The following is a 13,809-nucleotide window of genomic DNA, read 5'->3' on the forward strand; positions in this document are numbered from 1 at the left end:
CACTTGCTATGAAGTGGTCATGAATTTCGGCATTTTTTTTTAATGGAAAGGATTTTGTATTGTTTCACCCAGTCTCTTATTCTTACAAACAGGACAACTCAGATCAAGAAAGACCACCATTCCTAAAGGAAATAGTTACATCAAATTCCTTCTAATATTAGTGGATATTTTAATTCTAATTTCCCTATTCTTAAATACCATCTGAAGATTTTTCAATCCCCTATAATAATGGAATTATTGAGATCGCCGGATTCCTGTCACGACATCCTAGCCTACTTGCTTTGTGTCTAAGAGGAAGTCCATTCATCTCTCTGTTTCTCATCCAGAAATTCAAAGTTGTAATCGAAATCTTCCAGCTCTAAAACACCTTGGATTTCACCACCATCATGTGTATTTTTATAGTAATCTGTGGGCTACAACTCCTTTGACCACTATGCCCCAAATGACTTCTTGTATTGGTTTGCACTTCAAACCATTGTCCAAGTTCATTGCCCAGATAAGGAGCATAGAGGTATTTTCACCTCATAAAGCCATCTTTTTCTTTTTCTTTTTCTTTTTCTTTTTCTTTTTCTTTTTCTTTTTCTTTTTCTTTTCCTTTTCCTTTCTTTTTCTTTTTCTTTTTCTTTTCCACTTCTTTTTCCTTTTTTCCTTTTCCTTTTTCCTTTTTTCTTTTCCTTTTTCATTTCCTTTTCCTTTTCCTTTTTCCTTTTCCTTTTTTTTCTTTTTCTTTTCCTTTTTCTTCTTTCTTTTTCTTTTTCACTTCCTTTTCCTTTTTTCTTTTTCCTTTTTTCTTTTCCTTTTCCTTTTTCTTCCAACCTTGCTCATCTTTGTAGCTCTTTTGCCTGAATTATTTCCTATCTGTCAAAGAAGATGAACGGCATCTAGAATGTTTGGAAAAGCTCCAGAAAGACACTGTGTAGTGTGATTTAAAAATAAGCTTAAAAACCAGGAATGGTGCTGTCTATGGAGAGAGCCAAATATCGGGCCAGTTTAGGTAATGAAGGACACAGTCACACATGTATACCAATCGCCCATGCTTGCATTGACCAGCACACACGTGGGTACACACACACCCTTCCCAATCTGCCGTCTCTCAAAGCCCAGCTTGGAGACAGATGCCCTCTCTTCCTGCTGATGCAACCAGAAGCCGTTTCTCCTGCCCCTGCCCTGTGCCCCCCAGACTTCCTTAGGTATTTGCTTTTGTCTTCCCCATAGAGTAATCTCTAACGTGGTCTGTAATTCACCAAAAGGAAGCCTGGTATAACGGGAAGACTATGGACATCGCATCACACCAGTTTAAACCATGGTTTTGCCACTTAACCTGACACTGGGTACTTAGGCGAATCTAAGTAAACTTGGTGTTCTCATCAGAGAAATGGTCATGATAGTATCTGTCTTTTAGAGGTCTCCTAAACATTAAAAGTTGAAAGTGCCTCACACGTCGTAGACTTCAAATAATTCTTTTACATCCATATTCTCCTTTTACATATGTTTTATCACCCCCACCAAAGTACAGGCTCTTCAGTGAAGTCAAGGTCAAATTCATGTCTAATCCCTACAATGCTGTGTTGGGGGTAACAAGAGGAATATTCCATTCCATAAATGTTTGTTGAATGAATGGATAGCTATATTGCTGTTCGTTTCTAATTTCATGTTCGCTACCGTTAGAATCAAATTGATTCTTTCGAGGTTCTTTCCACCACTCTCTGTGATGTGGATAGTAAAATAAATTGAATGTAAAAATATGGGAAAATTAGGCAGGAGTCCTTATGTTACTTGGGAATGAAATGAATCATATCAAATTTTCAAGACTCTATCCATGAATTATCTGTGATGTGGGCAGTAAAATAAATTGAACGTTAAATTATGGGAAAATTAGGAAAAGGATCTGATATAGCTTAGTAATGAAAATGGATCCTTTTTTTTTCACATGAACATATAAACCATGGTTATACCTGAGTAATGTGTGTTGTTTGCTTTTTTAGTGGTGCTGTTCTTGACCTCTCTCCTAGCATTTTATTGGATTCTTGAAAGTCATTCTTTGTGCATTTACACTATTTCAAAACATCTGCTGCTTTGGGGTTCAAGCTGTGCATTAGGGTTCCAATAATTTGCAGAGAAATTTCAAAGCAGATCTCCTGTCTGAATAACTCCGTAGGAAATGCAGTAGAAGCCTGCTCTTTTATGAGAGTGCTTATAGCCGTCTTGAAGTGTTTGAAACCCAATTCCTTTACAATTGCCTTATCTTGCTATTTCCTACCAAACTATACTCTTGCTATTTACATTTCTTTAAGGGACACTATGGTCCAGCTCCGCCAAAGGACCTAGATGTAGCCAGTTCATGTCTCTGAATTTTAAGCTCGGATGCGTTTACTTTTTCCTAGCTGTGGACCACCCACTGTGGAGGCTGAATCGTCACCACCGCCATCCCAGGCCATATCCCATCACACTTGGGGACAGGAATGGATGTACCCTCCTGACTCATGACCCTGAGCCCCTTCCTTGGCCCGGTCAAGTCCACACAGCACGGAGTGCACCCATTTGGCTTTGGTCTTTGTGCACTTGCTGATTACAAGTATCTTGATAAACCTCAAGGCCACTTGAACTTCTCCCCTTGTCTCCAGCGCAAATCCACTGTCAGTTTATAGCCTGCCTCCTTCTGACCTGGAAAGTCTCATTCTCTGCTCCCCGGGGCAACATTCTAGCTCCATCCAGAGCCTCTCAACCTTGCCCTCTTGACTCATTGTGAGTCCTGACGGCATGACAGAGAGAAATTAAGAGCTTCCTGTAAATAGTTTTACTACGGGTGGGTGTAAAATAACATAGCTTGGATGAGAATGAATCTCAGGGCTGATCTGGAACATTTTATGTGGCATTAGTCAGTGCTAAACCTTGGGGGAATCTCCTTCCTTCCATATAAAGTTATACCACTTAGTCAAACACAGACAGAGATGCAAGGCAACATGGCTTTCTGGAAAAAAGCACACACAAACAAACAAATCACAGCGACCAAGTAAGGGCACGGTCTGTAATTCTGACAGCAGCCTTTTCACTAAGCAATTTCAGGCAATACCTAATATTGAGAAGTGTTCAGCCAGGACAGGTGGTTAGTCCATTCTTATCCCTCTTCTCAACTAAATCCCCACTAAGGCACAGGGATTTTTGATTTTTTAAATGTTTTTATTTATATTTGACAGAGAGAGAGAGAGAGAGAGAGAGAGAGAGAGAGAGAGAGAGATAAACGGGGAGGGGCAGAGGGAGACGGAGACACAGAATCCGAAGCAGGCTCCAGGCTCTGAGCCGTCAGGACAGAGCCCGACGAGGGGCTCGTACTCGTGAACCTCGAGATCATGACCTGAGTCGAAGTCAGACACTTGACCCACTGAGCCACCCGGGCGCCCCAAAGTCATAGCGAATTTTAAGTGTGACCCTGTTTAATAACATTTGCATGTAAAAACAAAATTCTGAGACCAAGGAGCCATCAAAGGCTCAAAAGAGAGGGGTGCTACTGGTGGAAACAGCCAGTGTTGGGTGGCAGAAAGCCATCAGATAACACGCAGCTGCTCTCTGCAACTGGGGCGTCAGGGGCACCTTCTACAGCAAGAATCCCTCCGTGCTGCAGTTTCTAATCTAGCTCCTCTCTAGCCCAACAATCCCAGTTGTCCAGTGAAGTTGGTGAATCACTATTAATCACGACCAATGTACATTCTCTGCCCTCCTCCCTACGTTCCGTCAGATAACGGGCAAAAGACGGGAAGAGACACACGGAGTGTCCAGTCGTCGCACGGAGCGTCCAGGCCAATCTCTGCTCCTCCCAAAGCACACAAGAGCATCAGACCAAATGCGCCCCACATTCTCTCCCAGCCGTGAACGACTCAATCCTGTAGTCTTGCAATGCTGTGTGGAACCGATTCCCCAACCCAAACCAGGTTCCTCACTGCCTAGCTGGCAGAAAGTTGTGCGAGTGCAATAAACATTGAGGGGTTCCCCCCCCCTTTCCTTTCCTTTTCTTTTTTTCTTTCCAAGAAGTGGAGAAACTTTTGGAAGTCTTTTGCAGATACCTCTGGCAGGTGCTGCCTATGCCTCCGTGTTCCTCAAAACCAGGAGGAGAAGTCGCTCTATTGAAATGCTAATGGGGAACAAAGTGTATAATAAGATTGCAGGCCCCTTTGGGTCCACATATAATTTACACATAAAATAAAATTGCACATGGCCTTGTTTCATAGCATATTTGTTTAATTATCCACTTTTGAGAATGCTTTTTTCTTCAATTAATTTTCAATATTTAAAAGAGGAATAAAAATGTCAGTTTATCTGCACACCTGATAATTAAATATAGTGTGGGGAATAATTACATTATCCAATAGTGGAAATTTGTCCGGCTCTAATAACTAACATTTAGCAAGGATTCTGCTCATTTCCTATTCTGCTAACGATGGTCTTTGAATTTCTCTCTTCCCTTTTCTCTCTAAGTAAAGAGGATTAGGTTCGGAGAATGTCAAATGCCGCCTCCACTTTCTTCCCCCCACACTTAGGGACCAAGTTTCACCACGAGAGAGCGCGACCGTCTCTGCTAGGTAAACAGCTCGGTTTCCAACTTCTGCTTGGATTCACATTTTTGTCTCTACCCTGAGTGGTTGGCTAAGGTAACGACGAAAATCACCTGCAAGTCATTGAGTTTTACCCTTGTCTTTTTTTTTTAAGTTTATTTATTTATTTTCAAGCAGGGGGGCAGAGAGAAAGGTAGAGAATCTCAAGCATGCGCCTCACCGCCAGCCCAGAGACCAACGAGGGGCTTCATCTCACGAACCCTGGGATCGTGACCTGAGCCGAGATCAAGCGTCAGACGCGGAACTGATCAGGAACTGACTAGGACCCCCCAGGCGCCCCTTCACTCCTCTATTTTGAAAGCTAGTCACTTGTTCCCGGTAAGCTATTAAACCATAATCAAGATCTATGGAGTCTCCAGTTATTAATAACAGCGATCATAAGAACAAACGAGAACTGTGTCCTTATTCCACACAACACGCAAGGCGCTGAAACGCTGTCTTCTCGGGGTTTGTCATTTCTTTCGTGATTTCAAAGCCTTGAGCACAACACCACACTCTCGGGCAGAAAATATCGTTCGTCTCCTCCTGCCGTCTCACACGGGAGGCCTAGGTGAAGCCAGTGTGTTTAAGTGCTGGTTTCAAGTAGAAAGGAAAAAACAACATCCTTTATAACGAAAGTAACCAAGGAGAAGATTTAAAATCAGGATAAAAGAGAAATATTTGCTAAATGCAATCCCTGTTTGTTACTTAGATACTAGAGTGTTTGGGTTTCTTTTTGCTTTGTTTGGTTTTGTCTCCTTTGTGTCTTTCTGTTTTTTATTGTGTTTTTTGTTTTGTTTTTTTGTTTTTTTTTGTTTTTTGTTTGTTTCTTTTAGATACTTTTGTGTTTTTAACTTCGATACACACACACACACACACACACACACACACACTGATGTCCTCTTCCTCTCATTTTTCTGGATGCAGATCAGCTAAATCTGCACTGTTATGAGCCATTCTGTACTGTCGTTATATTCTGAAATATTAACAACTCCTTGTATGTAGACAGTGTTTTTACGGGTTTTGTCATTTCAATTATACAGAAGTCACGGGATATAAACTTTTGGGCAAATATAATATACATTAAAAGATTTCTCTGGGAAGCCGGTAGGTTTTTTGTCAATGCCATCCTACATTTTGGCCCCTCTTGATAGAGCCATGGTTAAGCAGATGATGAAAGGCTCCCATCTTTTTTTAATTCTCTTTTTGGGGCGCCTGGGTGGCTCAGTCGGTTGAGCGTCCGACTTCAGCTCAGGTCACGATCTCGCGATCTCGTGGTCCGTGAGTTCGAGCCCCACGTCGGGCTCTGGGCTGATGGCTCAGAGCCTGGAGCCTGCTTCGATTCTGTGTCTCCCTCTCTCTCTGCTCCTCCCCCATTCATGCTCTGTCTCTCTCTGTCTCAAAAATAAATAAACGTTAAAAAAAAATTTAAAAAAAATTCTCTTTTTGTCACAGTAATTGTTATGAACATCGACATTTATAAATTAGGCTTATAAAGATTTTTTCCTCACGTACTCAATTGAGTTCTCAGAGAAATTCTATGACGTAGGTACCATTTTCCTTCCTTTAAAAATAATGGAGGCCCCTGGGTGGCTCAGTCGGTTGAGCATCCAACTCTTGGTTTCGGCTCAGGTCATGATCTCACAGTTCGTGAGTTCGAACCCCGTATCCGGCTCTGCGTTGACAGTGAGGATCCTGCCTGGGATTCTCTGTCTCCCTCTCTCTCTCTGCTCCTCCCTTGCCCACTCTCTCTCTCTCTCTCTCAAAATAGGTAAAGAAACATTTAATAAAAATAAGGAAATTATTTTGGAGATTATTTCAGTTTGGAACTGAAGCTAATGTTAAATATAACCAAACAGGCATTTTTTTCTTGCCCATTTCAACGATGGTGAACGCAAGGCTCGGAGAAACCCACAGCGCCCTCCCTTAGCCCCCAGCCTCACTCTGCTTCTATCTCTTCACATTCCCTCCGTCTCAGAGTTGCCAGTGGTGGTCCGTCTCGATTTCCCCATTTCACTTAGCAATAAGTCAAACCAGAGAAGTCTTGTCCCCCTAAATATGACAGCTAAGAAACGCCAAGAGCTGAATTGAAATGTCAGCTGTATCAGTTCCCTTTGGGTGGGGGTGGGGGCAGGCAGAGGATATTTTCAAGTGTCAAAGGAAAAAGCAATGGTGTCCATTTCTGGACTTTTCTTGCTCAGCACGGGCTGAACAAGCCAGTGGCCAGAAGGCTATAGTTTCCCTGGCAGGTACTGTGAGAACCTGCCTGTCACCAGCAGCTTGGCTGTCCTTCCCTACCTTGCTTTACAACCCAGGAAGCCAGGGGCGCACTGGCCTGTCCACATTTCCACATCGCTTTTTAGACTCTGCACGCTACCTGACAGGGGAAGAAAGAGGGTCAAGGAAAAATTAGCATCAACGACAGAGAGAGCCCGAGCTAATAGAAGCTTATTCATCAGGGCTTTATTTTTCTCTTATAACAAGAATTTCTCATCTAACAAGAAATCTGAATGTAGGCAGTTTCAGGGCTGATCTGAAAGGTCAGGACTTTCTGGGCTGTTTATCAAGGTCATCGAGTACACTGGCTTTTCTCACCTTTCTGCTCTGCCATTCACAGCACATAAGACAGATGTCTCCTTATGCTCTCAAAGTGGCTGCAGCAGCTCTAAGTATCACATCCTCTTACAAGATGCAGAAGTAGCAAGAAACAAGTTCGTTTTCTCTCTCTCTCTCTCTCTCTCTCTCTGTCTCTCTCTCTCCTTCCCCTGCCCTCATGCATCTCCTTTTATGTGGGAAAAACATCTTCTCTAGGAAATTCTACTAGACATTCCTTATTCATCATTGCCCAGAAAAGAGTCACATGGATGCCCGCAACCCCCAACTCCAAGATCTGGGAAGATAAGAGCCTAATATTTGTACCCTATTTCACAAGACACAGTCTTTGTCAAGTCTTTGTCAGGAGGTCAGAATCAGAAGGGGGATGCATTTGGAATAGGCATCTACCAGTATCTGTTATAATGGTTTTTTTTTAATTTAATGTTTTATTTATTTTTTGAGAGTGAGAGACAGAGTGTGAGTGGGGAAGGGGCAGAGAGAGAGAGGGAGACACAGAATTCGAAGCAGGGTCAAGGCTCCGAGCTGTCAGCACAGAACCTGACGTGGGGCTTGAACCCACGAACTGTGAGATCATGACCTGAGCCGAAGTCTGACGCCCAGCCGACGACCCACCCAGGTGCCCCTCTGTTATGATGGTTTGATCAGCCTATCTCATCTCTGGGCCCAATGGACTTCAGCCAAGCAAATCAGTGACCCGTCCTGGGTTTTTCAAATAAAAAATAAAAAGGAAAAAAAAAATTGTGCTGATGAAGCTGTAAACCTGGGAGCCAAAGCTGCCAACATCCCTGGTTCCAGCCTCCGGGAGAAAACCCATCTAATAGAACAGAATCTGAAATACGGAGAGAAGTAGGTGTGCGTAATGGAAAAGACCCAGCTGCCTCTGACATCCAGGTTCTGTGGATCTCGTTCTTTCCTCTGTTTGGTTACACGAGCCAACAGATTTCCCTCTTCGCCGAGGCTTAATTTGACTTGGATTTCCATCATTTATAACAAAAGATAGGCATCATCATGGACGTGTGTTCAATTGGAGGAGAGAGGCTGTATGATTTGCCTCAGTTTGCACCACGGGTGAGTAGCGGGCATGTCAGTCAACCATGAACTTTCTACATGGAAAGCCCATGCTCTTCTTGCGATGTTGTCCAGGGGTGGAGAGAAAGGTAACGGTACGTGGAAGGAAGGACCACAATGGTGGGTAAGAGATACAAAGTCAAGAGCGCATCCCAACACTCCCTGGCTATAAAGTCCATGCAGATCGATTCCTAGCCTCCACTGTGTCCTCTCTTGAATGGTGATGTTAACATCTTACTTGCTTGGAAGTAGAGAAGTAGAGATAACAGGCATGGGTTGGTCGCTGGAGTAGAGCCCTTTCTGCAGGTTCCTTCTGTTCCATCACAGATGATCTCATGAATCGCTTGACACAATCACTGTGATCGCTCACTGTTTCTGTTCTAACCGTCTTAAGCTTCGCACAGTTTGTTTCTCATTTGGGCACCCGAACCTCACTATTTATTCATTCATTCATTTGCCTATAGAGAGCTTTTTTCTTTTCCTGCTACCTGGTCAATTCCTGTAAATCTCAACTCAAACTCCAGCCCTTTATATTTGTGTCCATCACCCTGTTGGTGAATATGCAGAGCAATTAAACTATACATTTAGCATTTTGGTTCCTGGTTGTTTGCCATTTTTGTTAATCGCTCAACCTTGTTAATCAACAAAAGCGTGCCTTGTGAAAAAAGAAATCTCATCTTTGCTGAAGGAGACTAAAACACTCTATCAAGACCTCAAGTGGGTAGAGAAATAGGAGATGCTTCTTAGACAATGCAAATCAATACCAAATCAACACTACAGAATCATAGAGCATTTTAGTGAATTTATAGAATTGTATTGCCTTCATGTATTCCTTATAACTCCCCGGAGATAGGTATCTTTTCCATTTTTGACAATGTGGCTCAGAAACTCAGAAAGTTAAGTGACAAATATCAAATCCCATAGTTGGTAAGTGAGATGCATTGAGGGATTAAGTTAGTGGTAGAAATCCTGAGAGGAAAAGCTGTTAAAAATTAGAAAGAGGCACAGAGAAAATGTTCTTTTTCTTTTTTCTTTCTCTTTCTTTCTTTCTTTCTTTCATTCTTTCATCCTTCCTTCCTTCCTTTTTCCTTCCTTCCTTTCTTTCTTTCTTTCTTTCTTTCATTCTTTCTTTCATCTTTCCTTCCTTCCTTCCTTCCTTCCTTTTTTCTTTCTTTCTTTCTTTCTCTTTCTTATTTCTTTCATTCTTTCTTTCATTCTTCCTTCCTTCCTTCCTTCCTTTTTTCTTTCTTTCTTTCTTTCTTTCTTTCATTCTTTCATCCTTCCTTCCTTCCTCCTTCCTTCCTTTTTTCTTTCTTTCTTTCTTTCTTTCTTTCTTTCTTTCTTTCTTCTTTCTTTCATTCTTTCTTCTTTCTTTCATTCTTTCTTTCATTCTTTCTTCCTTCCTTCCTTCCTTTTTCCTTTCTTTCTTTCTTTCCTTCTCTTTCTTTCAAATATGTTACAGACATTAATGTAGGCACATTGTCCATCATTCCTTCCGTTCTGACCACTTGCCAGTCAACGGTTTGTTCTCCTTTCTTTGCAGATGAAAAACAGAATATCTGAATCTCAGATGGACAGCAGAGCCTGATTTTAAACCTTACAGCTGTCGATCATGCAGCTTGCTCTCTTCCACTATGCCTTTTGTCTGCAGAAAAGATAAATGAATATCCCCGCCCATGCACCTATCCGTCTATCCTCTCAAGGACCCGCTTCTACTAGGCTCTGAATAAGACCGTCGGGATCAGCAATGACTCAGCCACGTTTCCTTCTGCTTCCCTGAGCCTCACGTTCATCTGGGGAAGAAGCACTTGGGAAGAGATCACCAATTTTGTGTGTGACGGGTACTATAAAATGTGTGTTTCCACTGAACGCCAGGAAGCCAAAAGGGACAGTGCTGGTTCTCTGAGATCCAAAACAGTGTCACTAAGGTGGTGATCCCTTCCCAGAACAGGGTGGTTTATTGCTCTATTATTGAACGGCACTACCCTTTGTTCAAATCCAATATTAAGCCTGGTTTTGAGCAAGCTTTGAATTTCCTCACGGGTGCCGAAAGCTAAGCTTCAAGTCATGACACCACTCTCTCATCACAAACTACAGAGAGGGCTTTGCCACTTTCAACCCACCTTACTTTCGGAGACATTGTTCTCTGAGTCATAAACTCTCTTTCCAAAGGCACACTTTAAAGGGAAAGGTGATGCTTTGAGTCAGAAGAATTAAATGTCCCCTTCTTACCTTTGAGGAGAGGAGGGCAGAATGTGCCATCCAAAACCTGTGGACGTTGCTTATCTAGGAACAAAGAAGCACCCAGGATTCCCTATCTGAAGTTGGATGGGGACTCAGTTTTCAGGGAGAGGCGTTTGGAGAAAGTCTTCTGAGAAACCAGGTTCATGGCTGTTCCGTTGTGTGACACACAGGCGCTCCAATTTCATTCTCCGGGGGATAAGTACTTCTTCTAGACTGCCGCCTACAAATTAACATTAAAGAATGAATTCTTAAATGCCTACTTCCAGTTGGTTCGGTCTTAGCAACCCGTCAGGGAAAATTGCATTTTAATTTTGACTTTTCTTAACAATAAATAGGAATGTTTTTACCTCTTCAGACTCCCCCATTAAAAGTCCATCTAAATGCAATCTGCCTTATTAGCTAACATGAACATTAAATTTCTTCCAAAGGTGAGTTACCATTGTATAACTCCATGATCTAGCATTTGCTTTAGATTCAAGATGGCTAAAAGGTTCAGTTTAGCCATATTTTCTCGATAGTTCTAAGGCTGATTCTGAGCTCTATTTTTTTTCCTGAACAAATGTCTTCTAGCATAGAACTTCATTCATTATTATGTCAATTCCTTAATTCATTTACTGATTTATTTTTGGCATTCATCTATTAGGCTGACATCAGCTTAATCTGTGCCACCCAGAGTAGAGAACACGGTTGAATAACAATGTGCCCAGCCCACCTGTAGTTCACAGACTGTTTGCAACAGACTGGTCATTATCACAGAGTGGAACAAGTGATAGAGAAGAAAGCGTTCCATCTTGGGCTCAGGGAATTCTTCCTGGGGACATGAGCTATAATTTGAAATAACAGATCAGAGGAGTCGGTGACTAGGGCATTCTGGACAGTCAGTATATGAAAAAGAAACACAATGTTAGTTTACCCTTCAAAATGTTCAATTAACCTTGAGAATTTTATAATCGAAGGACCGTCTATGTCCATCAAAAACCAAAGGGTAAGGAATGGTAGAGAATGAATAGAATGTGGAGGGAAATTATCTGGGATTGGTAGAAAGCTTCTACGACTTCAGGTAATTCAGATGAGATCTCTTTCAGGGCCACGTATTCTTGTCCTGGAACATTCAAGACTGACTTGGATCGGGCAATTTCTAAAGCGTTTAGAAGCATCTATGCCTGTCGATGTAGTCTTGACCGCATCTGTCACTGCCCTAGAGGCCAAAGCACAGATGGGAACTCGTCTGAGCTGGGGCCACACCGTTCCACCAAAAAGGAATTCGTTATTTCAAATCCCCAGCTCATTTTTGTTTTACGTGTTTGTTTAAGCTTCTCCTCCTTTAACCCAACTATACCGTCGACCAGTAAACGATTTAAATTCCTCCACCCCTGACCCCAGGATAGATGGAAAACAGGCTGGAGAAGAGGTCCAGTCCATGACCCATGTCCGAATGCAGAAGGAGGGGCCGTATTCTTCATGCTTCCAAAGCACCCCGTGCTGCCTGTTGGCTTAGCCCTCCTGTTGTCCAGTGGTCCTTTGTCAGTGTGACCAGCTAAAGACAAAGGTCATGTGGGTTGTCTCTGAGCCTAGTGCCCGACTCACGCAGGGATTCATAGGTGTCATATGGGCATGAATTGAAACAATCAATTTAAAGATTGGCACCATTTCCATAAGACCTCAGTCAAGTGTTCTTTTTAGATTTCTCATGCCCATAAATGGGATGTGCATTTAAAAAAATTTTTTTTAATGTTTATTTTTGACAGAGAGAGAGAGAGAGCATGAGCAGGGCAGGGATAGATAGAGAGAGAGAGGGAGACACATAATCCCAAGCAGCCTCCAGGCTCTGAGCCATCAGCACAGAGTCTGACGCGGGGCTCGAACCCACGAACCATGAGATCATGACCTGAGTGAAGTTGGACACTCAACAGCGGAGCCTCCCAGGCGCCCCGGGATGTACATTTTTTTGAAGTGGAAGAGCAATTGGAAGAGGTAAAGAAAGGAAAACAAGAAGATCGAGTAGCCATCACTGGAGAAGGAAGAAAGTGGACAGAGGATGCAAGGGAGAAGTGGTGTGGGGGGGGGGAGAAGGGAGGAAAAGGGAGGAGCTGCCAAAAAGCAGTGCTGCAGGGAGGGGGGCCTCCAGAGTTTTACATCATTTACATGGATTGGGATTGCTGGGATTAGGAACATGCCTAGCAGCGCTGTGAGGAGGAAAATGAGCGCACCAGGAAAGGGAAACTAGAAAGTGGCAAAACCTCAGAGAGACGGGCATTCAAGGCGGATCAGTCAAGGCGTTTGCTAACACATCCATTCCCGTGCCTTGTGATAAAGAAGAGAAACGGTATTAAAATAAGAAGAAGTTCTCTTCCAATATAAAGGCAACACTTGCATCTCAGAGGAGAGATCGGGATAGGATAGTCTTTAAAAAAGATTTCTCCACCGAAAATACTTCCTGCTTAAGTATTAGCTGTAGTCACCACTCGACGAGCGATCATCGTGTGCCGTGGAAAAAGAAAAGTCCTTAACATTGATTTTGTCTTGACCTAAAACTCTCTAACGAAACTTCCCACTTTTCCTCAGCATGGGATATCACTTACTCTTTACGATCACTCTCGGTTTTTCCACCCCGTTTGCTCTGTATAAGATAAATAAGGCTTCGCTGATCATCACTAATCACTCATCATCAGGGCAATGCAAGTCAAAACTGTACTGAGATGTCACCCCCTCACCCTGGTCAGAATGACCAGTATCTAAGAGACAAGAAAGAACACAACACGTGTCAGCGAGGATGTGGAGAAAAGGGGCTGTTGCACGGTTGGTGGGAACGTAAACTGGCGCGGCCACCATGGAAAACAATATGGGGGCTCCTCAAAAAATTAAAAAATAGAACTACCCTATGCTTCAGAGATTCCACTTTTGGGTATATATCCAAAGAACAGAAATGCAAATTTGAAGACACGTATGTACCGAGGGTTCACTGCACCATTATTTCCAGTACCCAAGATATGAAAGCAACCCAAGCGTCCACCGATTGACAAATGGATAAAGAAGATGTGGCACACACACACACACACACACACACCCTTGCACACCATGGGATATTACTCAGTCACCAAAAAGAATAAACTCGTGTTATTCAAGACAACATGGATGGACCTATGGGGTATGATGCTGAATGAAATAAGTCAGACAGAAGGAGACAAATGCCCTATGATTTCACTCCTATATGGAATCCAGAAAACAAAACAAATGAACAAACAAAACAGAAACAGACGCACAGATATAGGGAACAAACTGTAGGTTACCG

Source organism: Panthera pardus, unplaced genomic scaffold (assembly GCF_024362965.1).
Source record: "Panthera pardus isolate Hobbes unplaced genomic scaffold, ASM2436296v1 HiC_scaffold_24, whole genome shotgun sequence".
Classification (NCBI taxonomy): domain Eukaryota; kingdom Metazoa; phylum Chordata; class Mammalia; order Carnivora; family Felidae; genus Panthera; species Panthera pardus.